This window comes from Tenrec ecaudatus, chromosome 13 (assembly GCF_050624435.1).
Source record: "Tenrec ecaudatus isolate mTenEca1 chromosome 13, mTenEca1.hap1, whole genome shotgun sequence".
Lineage (NCBI taxonomy): Eukaryota > Metazoa > Chordata > Mammalia > Afrosoricida > Tenrecidae > Tenrec > Tenrec ecaudatus.
Genome location: NC_134542.1, coordinates 138778563 through 138792317, shown reverse-complemented (window position 1 = coordinate 138792317; position 13755 = coordinate 138778563). Strand labels below are relative to the sequence as shown.

The 13755-nt window shown below is 45.2% G+C and overlaps 1 protein-coding gene and 1 pseudogene across 2 annotated transcripts in view; one reads left to right on the top strand and one right to left on the bottom strand.

Annotated features, from left to right (window-relative positions):
• Positions 1–13755, bottom strand: part of MGAT5 (alpha-1,6-mannosylglycoprotein 6-beta-N-acetylglucosaminyltransferase) — a 441795-nt gene that overhangs the window by 182874 nt on the left and 245166 nt on the right. The window lies entirely within an intron of this gene.
• LOC142424397 (ADP-ribosylation factor-like protein 6-interacting protein 1 pseudogene) lies at positions 2834–3924 on the top strand (annotated as a pseudogene).

Sequence of the window (13755 nt, the reverse complement as noted above, 5' to 3'; positions counted from 1 at the left end):
GAGGAGCCTACACTTTGCCTACTAGCAAAGACAGCCAGCCCCGTGCAATACCGAACAAAGGACTAGCAACAAGAATGTCAGATGAATGGCCGGCGTGGCAGGCTGTGCTTGGATAGGCCGTTTGTAATTCTCCCATACCTTCTCCACTCCAAAGTCATAGACTTTGAACTGACTATCTGCCCACTCTGGCAGGGAGCACAGTGCCCAGCTTCCCTTGCAGCTAGTTATGTGCACATGCGTTGCTGGAGTACCATGTGAGGGAAGAAGCAACCTAAGAGGTTTCATATCTAAACCTGCAAATTGTCCAGGGTCAAAAAATCAGTTGTTCACTAGTGAGGGACTCAAAGTTGTTTTTCCAATAAGGCTTAAGGAGGAAGGCTCAAAGCCACCCCATCCCTGTTCCTTTGTTCTGAAAATGTGCATCAAAACATGCACGGAGGCTTCAAACATCCATGGAAAAATATCCCTCGTCTTGGAATCCATTTCCCACATACTTTCTGAAGCCCACCCTCCCACCAATGCATCGGTGTCTCCATGCAGCATCTAGTGATAGCATTTGCAATCTTCCAACTTTTAACAGAGCCTCCACTCCCACCCTCCTTTCTGAATTGCTCTTCCCTCATTATCACACGCTCACTGTCCACGAAGGTTCCCATGCAATCTTACAAGACGCTGCTGTGGGTCTGATACCGACACACAGTCCTTCAAAGAGCACCACGTGCAAGGCAGCTCTGTTCACTGCTACAGCTAAAAGGTGAACTACAAGTCAACTTCCCAAGACTGAATATTCACAGAACACATCGACGACATCTGTGGGAAGTGACCCAATCATTAGTCAAAACACGGCCAGGAGCCTACTGAAGAAGAGATCATCAGTTTCTCATATGCAAGTTCAGGATGAAACGGAAGAAAAGTAAAACAAGTCTCTGAGTACATCCCGCCTGACTTGAGACCCCCCACCAGCACAGACAGGACGCATGGAACATCAAGGCTACAGGACTGGTTGCGGTGCGCGATCACTTCCAGAACATCGCCGTGAAGAAAACAGAAGGCCAGCAAAAAGACGAGACAGAAAGAAAAGGCCAGAGTGGGTGTCAGGAGAGACTCTGAAATTCGCTCTTCAACAGAGTAGCTAAAGCACATGCAAGAAAGAATGACACGAAAGTGCTGAACAGAAGATTTCAAAGGGCTGCGTGCCAAGACTAAGGGTTACAATGGAAAACGCATTTGGTGTCTCTCAAGCTAAAAGAATGAAAAAAATTAGGCCTTGATGCGCATCACGGAAGGACTCCGGTACCGACACAAATCATCTATTTATTTAATACCCCTTTCTTTCTCTCTATTCTGTGTACCCATCTTGCCCAGCTCTAAGTAATATGTCACTGTACTTGGTGGGAGGGGCCATTACATGTTGGCCCGACCCATTCCCTGGAAGGTCACTGGTGGCAGTTTGAGACCACCAGCAGCTCTTTGAGATAAAGACTGGGCTTCTGACTCTTGTCAACAGTTACAGTCTCAGAAACCCACAGGGGGTCACTATGAGTTGATGGCAGTGAGTCTGGATTTTTTCTTGGAGCGAGAGATACAGTCCGTGATTAAAATATATAAAGTTATGGAAGGAAGTACTGAGTATGTTTACATGAATGTAAGGCACCGTAGCCCATACTATATATTCTAATAGCTCTGGGATTGCAAGCTAAAACTAGGTTTGCAAGTTGATTTGAATAATCAAGTTATTTTTCTGCAGAAATCTGTATGTATTAATCTCTATGTAATTGCCATTTTTATAAGCTTATATACTTAATTTCTGAAATAAAATGGTCTTCAGTATTTTAAGTAACAATGTAAGAGACATAAAGTACTCCACACGGGCATATGTGAGACTATTTCATACATATCCCAGTACAATAAATGGCCATCACAGTCACTATATGGGGAGAACGCTAGTTTTATACATCAAAAACAAACTAAAAAGTTTTACTGGTTTCATATTTCCAGTTTAAAAAAAAACAAAACAACAAAATGTAGTACTGATATATTTTCATGCAACTTCGACTATCAATTTAGATTTAAGAAAATATGCTGGGAAGTAGATGGTAGGCATTAAAAATTCAAGGTTATACCTGTGAAACTACATTGCATCCTCCAGTCGGGGCCCGCAGGCACTTTTTACAACACTTCTTTTCAATAAGTAAGCTAGGGCACAACCTTTCGCAATTTCCCCATCTTTCTCACAAGCAATACACCGAGGGAGGAAAAGAGCGCCGTGCTGTATCTGACTGTGACAGCCACATGCCCTAGGAGAGGGAGCGCACAGTCTTCCTCACGCAGATTATGAATGGCTCAGGTTTCTCCTAAGACAGGGACGAGTTAAGTTAAGTCTTCCATTTCTGTGTCTATCAAACTGCTGAAGACGTTTTAGGTTTGGATTTTGTTAAGAAAATCATGGGAGTGGGGGTGAGGAAAAACACACACAAAAGACCAAAAGTATTACTACCAGCTTTATAATTCAAATCTGCACAGGCTTATTCCAAACATGTTCCTGGGACCAGAGGGCAGCTGCAAACAAGTGCCCTCAGTGATGTCCTGTCTTGGTCTCATTCGAGCGACATCCAAAAAGGGTGCCGGCAGTGACCTTCCAGGGAATGGGTCGGGCCAGCTCAGCTCAAGGCGGAAAGGTCAGTCCAGAGGTTATGGGGGCTGGTTTTTGAGATTCCAAGGGGGGAAGCGTGTTATATTTTCTTGAAAACCAGCAACCACGGTGCTGGGATGGCCTAGAGGGCTTGAGGCACGAGGTTGGTGGAGAGGGCGGCCCACGCTCGCAAAGGCGGCACTCGGGGACGATGGTGGAGGGCGATGATCGCAGCACCAACCTGCTGGCTGCAGAGACCGCAAGTGTGGAAGAACAACTGCTCGGATGGGGAGAAGTGATGCTGGTAGCAGTCAAAGTCCTCCGGTGGGAAAGAGCCCACCGGCCATCATGGGTGTTGCCCCCTGCCATCATGGGTGTGGTGTCTTTGGTGTTTCTGACGATCTACTATCTCGATCCATCAGTTCTGTCAGGTGTTTCCTGTTTTGTTATGTTCTTGTGCTTGGCTGACTACCTTGTACCCATTCTAGCGCCTAGAATTTTTGGCTCCAATAAATGGACCACTGAGCAACAGCAAAGATTCCATGAAATTTGCAGCAGCCTAGTAAAAACCCGATTCAGAGCCGTGGGCTGGTGGCGACGCCTTTTTACGCTCAAGGAAGAAAAGCCTAAGATGTACTTCGTGACCATGATCGTTGCTCTTGCCGCGGTTGCTTGGGTGGGACAGCAAGTCCACCTTTTTCTCACCTACCTGATTGTGACTTTCGCACTGTTGCTTCCTGGACTGAATCAACATGGAATCATTTCAAAGTACATTGGAATGGCCAAGCGGGAGATCAACAAGCTTCTCAAACACAAAGAAAAGAAGAACGAATGAGGCACCCGCTGTCTTGGGGTGATGGGTGGCGTGCGTGTGGTCTCTCTGCCCTTAGTTGGTAAGATGCCCGAACCTGGCCGAGGCAGGCTCTGCGCATAAGTGTCTCTCTTGTCCGGTGGAGCCGAGTGCTCCACTAGAGTGGACGGCTCACTAGAGTACTGACTTGTTTGTGTTTTTCTCACCCGTGGGCAATTGAATTCTTATTTGGGGGCAATCTCCTTTAAAGTAATACAGTGGTGACCTTTTTCCTTTAGTGTCCCTGTAGTTCCCAGTGACTCTTGATAGTTGTTCAAGTCTGGCTTTGCGGGGCTGGATACCAGCTCCTGGCTACAGGAGGTCAGTTCTGCTGCCTGCTACTAAGAACGGCTGGTTCACAGATCCAGAGACCCATTGATTTTGCTACATCTGATGAACAGGCCAGTTGCCACTCATTCCTCATTCTGTTTCTTTACCGTGGAGGGAGAATCCGCACGGAATCCAATGGAAGGTATTTCCACACCTCTAGGATATGTTGCTTTGTCCCTTGAGCAAAACTTGGCAATTTGTTGAAACATTCATCTTTTTCTCTGGTAGAGGGAGAGCATTGGTTCCCTCCCTCTTAGACTCGAAATCCTGAGAGCCTTTTCAATGCAGACTTCCAACAGATGGCCTTAAGGATTTTTTAAATGTAGTTTTCATTGCAATTTTTAGTCGACCAAAACTGAAGTGCAAAGAAGGCCCAACACATGTCTATGACCTTCATGCCCCAGACCAACCGATGAAGACCAGAAGCGGTTGGTTCGTCGAGATCCATTTCTGTAGACAATAGTTTGTCTGTGTGTTTAAAGGACTACCGTGTGTCTTTAAGCCCCGGGACTCTCATTTGATGAGTCAGCTCGCTCGGCTCCCCTAGGTTTGGAATAGGTTGAGGGGGCTGTGTTGACATCTGGCTTTTTGGTTTCTCTCCTAGATGCTTCTCTGGAGAAGACAAGGGCTGTGTCTAGAGCTGGCTCATGACACTGTTTGCCTCTGGTCTACATAGATTCTAACTCCTTAAAAAGCCCCATGGAATCATTCTTTGTTTTCAGTAGCTCGGAATGTATAGAGTAGTTGATATCTATAGGAACGATCCCCCTGATGACCAAAAATATTGAGAGGGACTTGGGAACCATTCTTAAAACTCTGATTAAATCGGTGTCGTATGAGTTCTGTGAATGTATTGCACTGACGCTGTATAACCTGGACTTTGTGGTCCCTCTGTCCTTCTAATGTAGAACGCGGGGCCTGTGCAGCTTTTACTTTTAAATAGTTCATAGAAAATGACCTTGATTTTAAATGTGTTGCCTCATTGTAAATAAACCTGTCTTCCCATCTTTTTGTGTGTGCATATTTGTGGGTGGGGGGGGGAGGTGGGAGGTTGTCCATGTTCTGATTAACTGCTTTGACATTTTAATTCTGTATTTCTTCCACTTTGTTTTGTGTAAGAGGAATAAAAAGTTGGCATCTCAAAAAAAAGAAAAACACCAACCGCACAGGTTTGTTAGGAAGAAGTTGAAAGAAAATGAGCAGAGCGCCAGTGAGAAAGAGGCCACACCCGTTGAAGGGAGGCATGCTTTCGATCACAGTGCGCCTGCTCATGCGTCAAGGGGAATTTAATTGGGAAGCCTTGTCCCATCCTCCTTTCAGCCCTGATCTTGCCTCTTCAGACTTCCTTGTTCCCCACCCCAATATTCAGAAGGAACAGGGTTTGAGTCCCTTGTGGATGTTAAACTTGGTGTTTGGACATGATGTAAAGACAGAATCTTCAAGGATGGGTCAGAGATATGGAGAGACCTGCCTCGGAGTGTAAAGACCTGGTGGATATCATGTCAAGATTTTGACATTTTTGTGTCATAAAGTAGCAATATTTTTTACTTACTCTCAAATATATGTATGGATGTGTGCAGATACTTTATTACATATAACCAATTTCCAAAGGAAACTCACTGGCATGAAGCCAATGCTTAGAGTTTCTGAGCCTGGAACGGTGTGTAGAAAGCCCAGTGTTTGTCCCATGGAGCTTCCGGTGGTTTCAAACTGGAGAGCGTGGGAATCGCAGCCCAACGGATAAGCACTACACCGCCAGGGCTCCTTCGCTTTACATATAGAGAGAGGTGCATACAATCAAAAATTGCCGATCTATACAGGTAACACCCATGGTTGCATACGGTTATAAAAAGGGTTCAAAAATCCCAATCGGAGAAGAGGATGGGTGAAGTCAACACCTTTGTGACATGAGCTGTGCATCTCATGTCTGTCTCTGACATACGAGTTCACGGGTGTAGGACCCCAGTACATGTATCACCTGTAGTACATATTTCTAGATAGTCACAGTAAACTCATATGGGCTTGTAGATGTACTGTATTGTTCTTTCTAGGTTAAAAGCTTACCATATGACAAACGTGTATTTCAACTTCTAGATGGCACCAGCCAATCTTGGATACGGTGCCTCTTGAGGGCTACAGTAGCATTCTCTCTCTGTTTAATTATCTTTGGAAAACATTACTGAGCAGGGCATCCTGGTTGCAAAACACACCCAACCCATGTGCACCCGAGCACTCACACACACACCAGTGCTAGGGATAGCCAACAGCAAGAGACAGAAGAAGAGAGTCAAGTCCATTTGGAATCAAAGCAAAGTTATTAAATCACGCGAAAGTGAAAAATCAATAAACGCTCCTGTTTTAGGCATGCTGCACTCACCAAGTGAGACTCTCCTACAAAACAAAGGAGAAAGAACTCTCTGAGCTATTGAAACATCGGCTCTACCCTGATACCCCCTTTTCTACAGATACGTGCTATAGAGGACAACACTGAATCTGCAGGTTGGGGAGAAGGGCTGGCCTGTTATGCCCACAGAGAACAAACCGCTAAGGAAAAAGAGAGAGCGAGGGATAGACCCCACACTGGCACACCAAACCCAGAGGATGCCGTCCCTGCACAGAGCTGCTAAGGCACAGAGAGGACTGTGGTAGGGCTGACAACAGCTGCAGACAGGAGGTGCTCTTGCTGGAGCATACCATGTCAGAGGACAAGCTGGGGGACAAAGGGCGGGGAAGGTGTCCGGTCTGACCACCCCCACAGTGGGGCAAGCCAAGGAGGGAACATAACAGACCCGCAACAGGAGCAAAGCTAAGAAACAGGAGCACAGCTAAGGAGCCCCCAAAATAGACTTCAGGCTAGGAGGGGCAGTTCCTGGAACCCCCCACCAGGACCAGTGGGGAGATGGTCATGGAGGTCAGTGAATAGACCAGGGATTATGCCTGCTTTTTCCAGGTTTGTTTGTTTGTTCTCTTTTGCTTTCTCTTTTTATTCAAAATCTTTTGTTTTCTGTCTCTGATATCCTTGTTTTGCCCACCCATGTAAGATAGGCATGGGAAGCAAGCCTGGGGAGAAAGCAACTAGACCTACAGGTCTGGAGGGACTGGGGGAAAGGTGCAGTGAGCAAACAACGCCGTAGGCAGAGGGACAACTAGGGAATTAAAGTCAACAATGAGGAGGACAGAGATCCTGGGGGTGTTGGAGCAACAGCAATCTAGCTGAGAGGAATTACTAAGAGGCTGAAGAAAAGCAAGCCCGATGGTGAGCCAGGAGGAAGGTAAAAGGAAACAGAGGAAAGATCTAGAAAGCAAAGGTACAGATAGAGGTATAAACATAGGTGTGTACTCATGTAAATATGTTAATTCATAAAAATAGAGGTATTGGCATGCATACATACATACATATATTTTCATGGCAATACATTGAGGATGTGGATGGACTTCAGGCTTCTACTCAAGCCCTCCCTCAATGCAAGAACACTTTGTTCTAACAACCTGGTATATTCTGTGATGCTCACCCCCCTGGCACTATTGTTAAAGACACAACGGGTACATAGGTAATAGGTAAATTTGGTGAAGAAAGCTGATGGTGCCCGGCTATCAAAATAGCATCTTGGGTTTTAAAAGCTTGAAGCTAAACAAGCTGCCATCTACCAGAGAAGCAACAAGCCCACGTGAAAGAAGCACACCAGCCTGTTTGATCACAAGGTGTGGACGGAGGAAACAGGTAAAAGGCACCAGAAGACCCAAACCAAACAAACCATAAAACATACTGTTGTGAATGGGAGGGGTGGAGCGGAGACTCAAAATCCATCTGTAGACAATAGGGCATCCCCTCACAGAAGGGTCACAGGAAGGGCTGAGTCAACCAGGGCACAGTATAGCACTGATGAAACACACAATACTCCTCTGGTTCACTGAGGCTTCCTCACCCCCCACTCTCAGGACCTCAGTCCTGCCTTTCAGCTCTGGCCAGACGCAAGCATGTACACTGGCACAGATAAAAGCTCACAACACACGGAATTCAAGTCAGATAAACCCCCAGGAACAGAACCGGGAGTAGCAATACCAGGAGCGTAGGGAGAAGGTGGGAAAAGGAGGGGAGAAAGGGGAAACAGATCACAACAGTCAATGCATAATCCAACACGTCCCCCTGAAGGGGGGCCAAATGAACAACAGAAGGTGGGTGAAGGGAGACAGTGCTTGGTGTAAGACCTGAAAATAATAATAATTTATCAAGGGGTCAAGAGGATGGGGGGAGAGGAGCCGATACCAAGGGCTCAAATAAAAAGCAAATGTTTATAAAATAATGACAGCAACATATGTACAAATATGCTTGAAACAATCGATGTATGGAATATTCTAAGAGCTGTAAGAGCCCCCAGTGAAAGGATGTAATGATTTCCACTGAAAGCTCTAAGGCTATCTCCAACATGCCAGAAGGACCTGCAGCAGAGAAGAAGTTGGGAAGAATGTGAACTGAGGGACGAATACAGAGCAAACTCCTCTTAGCATGAATCCGTGCTCAGGCATACAGTTTGTTCAAGCGACATACACAAATCAGAATCAGAACAACATAGAGTGTCACAGCATCCCGATCATGTAATGTCAAATCCACAGAATGGACACTAAGCAATGAATGGAAGTGCACATACATGTATCTAAATATACGTACAAGAAGACTTCAAGATGCTCATATTAAAATGACATCAAAAGATAATGGATTTTTTTCTATTGCAGACCTTGTATTTATATATATAAACACTGATATATATCATGTATACATATATAAACACTGATATATATATATATAAAGAATTGTTCCTAAGTGGCACCAAGTTCATTCTGACTCACAGATGAAACATTGCGTGGTCTTGCCCTATGCCAGCAGTTCTCAACTTGTGAGTCTCAACCCCTTTGGGAGTTGAACGGCCCTTCCACAGGGGTCACCTAAGACCATCAGAAAACGTTTCCAATGGTCTTGGGAACTGAGAGACTACACCTCTATCCGTCTGCAGGCGAGTCCGCCCACATGCACATAGGCCTACAGAAGAGAACCTGGCGTGAAGACTGTTAACCATGCTACACCATGCTTCCAGACAAAATTTCATTAATTTGTCATTAGAAATAAATATTTCACAATATATAATTGCACATTGTTTTTGTGATTAATCACTATGCTTTAATTGTGTTAAATCTGTAACAATGAAAATACAGCCTGCATACATCACATATTTACATGACGATTCCTAACTGTAGCAAAATGACAGTGATGAAGGAGCAATGGAAATAATGTTATGGTTGTGGGTCACCACTACATGAGGAACTGTATGAAAGGGTCGCAGCATGAGGAAGGTTGAGAACCACTGCCCTATGCTCACAATTGTTATGTTTGAGCCCTTTGGTGCAGCCAGTGTGTCAATCCAGGGCCTGGTCTCTCTTGAGAACATGTCCAAAGTACCTGACACGAAGTCTCACCATCCTTGCCTCTAAGGATGTGCTTCTTCCAAAGTGATGTGTTGTTTTTTTTAGCAGCCCATGGTACTTTCTATATTCCTTGCCAGCACCCCAATTCAAGCGCACCGGTTCTTCTTCAGTCTTCCTTATTCAATGTCCAACTTCCACATGCAGATGAGGCCACTGAAAGTACCATGGCTTGGGTCAGGCGGTCTTTGTCCTCAAAGTGACATCCCTGGTTTTTAATACTCTAAAGATGTTTTATGCAGCAGATTCACCAAATGCAATGCATATCATTGACTGTGGATCCAAGCAAGACAAATTCTTTGACAGTTTCAATCTTTTCTCCACGTATCAGGATGTTACCTACTAGTCCATTTGTGGGGATTTGGGTCCTCTTTACATTGATTCATAATCCATACTTAAGGCTGTCAATCCTTATCTCCATCAGCAAGTGCTTTAAGTCCTCCTCTCAGCAAAGTTGTGTCATCTGTGTATTGGAGATTGTCCTAGTGTTCCATTTTCTACATAGAATCCAGTCTCTCTAATCAATCGCTCTGCATACAGATTGAGTAAAGATAGTGACAGAATACAACCCTGACAGACCATCCGTGATTTTAAACCATGTAGTAGTCTCGTGTTGTTTGCACATGCATGTGCACATATCTGTATGAATATGCTACATAATGTCCTGTATGTATGTGTAAGTATATAAAATGTATGTGTTTGCATTTAGTGAAATTGGAGAAGAGAGGAATGCAGAAGTAGTCACTTGTAGGATAAAGCTAGCTATAAATCTAGGCTGTGTGGATTTCGCAAATTGCCAAAAATAGGTGTGCCGTCTTCAAATTACACCATGCTCCTTTTTAAAATCCCTTTTTACCAGTCTTGGTGCAGCTGTTAATGAAAGGACAGAGTTCTAAGGGGCCACCCTGACATGTACAGGCAATGAACGCAGGTGTTCTCTAGCTAGGAGCTTAACAGGAGATCCAGGTACGGTTTTCTTTTCACCCTCAGCTATTAACTGAGTTTTTCATCCTGTTTGCTTGCTTTGTTATGGTCTTTCTCCCCTGCTTTTATCAAGCAAATATAAATAAGATCACTTAGACCAGTGGTTCTCAACCTTCCTCATGCCACGACCCTTTAATACAGTTCCTCATGTTGTGGTGACCCCCAACCATAAAATTATTTTTGCTGCTACTTCGTAACTGTAATTTCACTGTTATGAATTGTCATGTAACTATGTGATGTATGCAGGCTGTATTTTCATTGTTATAAATTTAACACAATTAAAGCATAGTGATTAATCACAAAAACAATATGTAATCATATATTGTGAAATATTTATTTCTAATGACAAATCAATGAAATGTTGTCTGGAAGCATGGTGTAGATGGTTAACAGTCTTCACGCCAGGCACTCGTCTGTGGGCGTATCTACATGTGGGTGAACATCCTGGCGACGGACAGAGGAGCGGTGTCTCGGTTCCTAAGGCCATCGGAAAGATGTGTTTTCCAATGGGCTTAGGCGACCCCTGTGAACGGGCCGTTCAACCCCCAAAGGGGTCTTGACCCACATTTTGAGAACCACTGACAGAATTAAGATGACACCTTGACATTAACTTTGTGACATTAGGTAAAAAATATCAAGAGATAAGCAAAGGAAGCTAGAGGACTACAAGTAAACCACACTCTGGGGTAAAAGGTGTTAACAGCCACTAAATTTTTAGGTCTCATTTCCTACACAGAGCGTTAGGTAGAATCTACCTGGTCGCTAAACTCACTGCTATCCCTGCGAGAGCTGCCCTTGGCATGTTTTTAAGAACCAGGATGTTCTATAATTTATTTCCTGTTATTATCTCTCCTATCCCTTTGTAGGTCTTCCTTCATTTAGAAAGAAAACATGTCTGGCACTAAAATCATGTAAATTTGAACATTGATACTCGGTTTGTAAAGGTTTGAGAATAATTTGCGTATTCTTAAATGTTACGTTACGGGAATTCTACATATCAACTCATATGAGAATAGGTGAAGGCAAGTTAGTCCTAGGGTGAATACAAAGTTCTCAACTGCTGGGGGATACATTTGTTTCAGGAAGTAGTAGAAAGTTTCCAGGGAGCCCTGAAGCATAGTGGGGTCACCCCAAGGCAGCCGTTCACCATCACCAGCTGCTCCGATAAGTTGGACTTGCTTACATGGCAGGGCAGAGGGTTTGATTTGTTTTGTTTTGGGGGGTGGTATGTTGTTCCCTGAGTGTATCTGGTCCGGGAGCCAGTTCCTGGATGGCACTGCTCCTCAGGTGGCTGGAGGTCTTCCCTGCATTAAGCACGGGACCCAGAGCAAGCTGCAGCCACTCACTCAGCATGCAGCCGGGACATGCAGGGCAGAGAGTGCTGACATGAAAACCATGGTCCAGGGGGCAGGGAGGGGCCAATGGGGAGAGGAAATCAAGGAGGTCAAGAAGAAGGACCATGCTTTGAAACTGACTGTGGGAACAAGTGCACGATGCCGCTTAAAGTGACTGAACTATGGGATGTTATGCTGTCTGTGAGAGTTCCCAATAAAATGATTTCTAAAACCTACATTGATAGGCAGAGGCATATTTAAAATAATAATTTTTTTAAACTCCCAAATCCTTGACAACCAGAAATGGTGATTATCGTAGCTAGAGAAAAGATAAAGCTGGTATATTCACTATCAGGTGAGAGAAAGAGCTGGGATGACAGGTAACTCAGATTATTCTGGGTTACTGGGTCAGGGCCAAAAGCTAAATTGCACAAATTGCACAAGAGCTGTGTGATCCACTGAACTTCAAAACAAAGCTAAGGAACGATGGTGCCAACCGCGACATAAAGGTATGTGCGGGAACAGCCCAGAGAACCGTCATAAGCCACCGAAGCAAAGCAGGCGGAAAGTGCAAGGGTGAGATCCTTGAAAGAAGGAAATTGCACCACCTACCCCAGAGCTCACTGCCATCGGGTTGATGCCCATGCAGAGGGAGCCGATAGGACTGGAGAGAACTTCTCCAGGCAGTTTCCGAGACTGTAACTCTCGATGGGCATAGAAAGCCTTTTTTTTCTTCCTCCCACAGAGCGGGTGGTCATTTCGAATTGCTGACCTCGTGGCAAGCAGTCCCTATGTCACGAGGGCCCCTTCACATGGCAAAAGAGCCACATGAATGTGGACTTGCACTAAGTGGTATTCCCCAATATCGTGGTAGGTGGTTGAGGTAGTTAATCATGCCAAGCTGGCCAATAAACACATGTGGGGTTAATTGAAAGGTGGAGGGATAAATGGCTCAGTGAGCCTTGCCTTTCGAGTTCTCTGGTCTCTTGCTTTGTGATGGTCGGACCAGGGTGCAGCTGCTTTAGCAGTTCCCTGCTTCAGCTGGCAAGGCTTACTTCCTGCAAGACATCCCTGAGGAGAAGCCATGGATCTACCCCGAATGCAGGCCTGGGTGCTGGAGCAGCTGTGTGGAGCCTCCTGCCAGTGCTGAGATGAGTACACATTCACTGACTCGGCCTCTCCTCCTGCAGCCGGCATCATTGCGTCTGTTTTGTGAGATGGAGGAGAACTTTGTGGACTGGTGTTGGACATATGGGTTAATGTTGGACTTGTGGGCTTGGGCAGCACTGGGTTGGGATGTTTTCTTGATGCGCACTTAAGCTTTATATAAAATTTTCATATACATGAGTTTCTGTGGATTTGTTTCTCTAAAGTACCCAGACTGACACAGTGGTGGCAAGTCTGATTGACTTGAGGAGGCAGAAACAAGAGGGCAATCAGAGGGTCCAGAAGTAAAGTGGGATTTTGCCTTCCACAAAAGAAGGGGTCAAAGAAAGGCAGCCCAAAATTCTGCACATGAACGATCCTAAACTCCTGGGTCAGATGCTCTGGTAGCCTAGTGCGTACAGAAATATCTATCCTGGGCGATGCCACCAGCCAACATCGATGGGGGAGAGCGCAACAAGAGCTCCAAAGGCATCCGGACGTTTCAGCGGCTACTCGCTGCAGGGGAGCCAGAGGGTGAGGAGACAGACAGACAGACACACACACAGAGAGAGAGAGAGAGAGAGAGAGAGAGAGAGAGAGAGAGAGAGAGAGAGAGAGAGAGAGAGAGAGAGAGAGAGTTGGCCAAGGTTTCCGGCCTTCCTTAAAGTCCCAGAAGGGCCTCATTTCAGACCCCGTTTCAAGGAATCGTCATAGGACTCGGGGGAAACAAAACCAAACAAACTCGCTGGAACAACCATAAAACCAAGTCTTCATGAATCCAGATAAGCCAGTAATTTAACTGCCTGCCACCACAAAAATGAGTATTCTTCAGAGAAAGAGAACACAATCTGAAGCCTCCACGACGTATCATTAAAATGTCCAACGTGTCATAAAAATTACTGGAAATGGTAAGGAGCAGGAAAATGCAGACCCAAGTCAAGAGAAGGAGCCAACAAGTCACATACACAGGTGACAGCGCAAATATTCATCCAAACCCATTG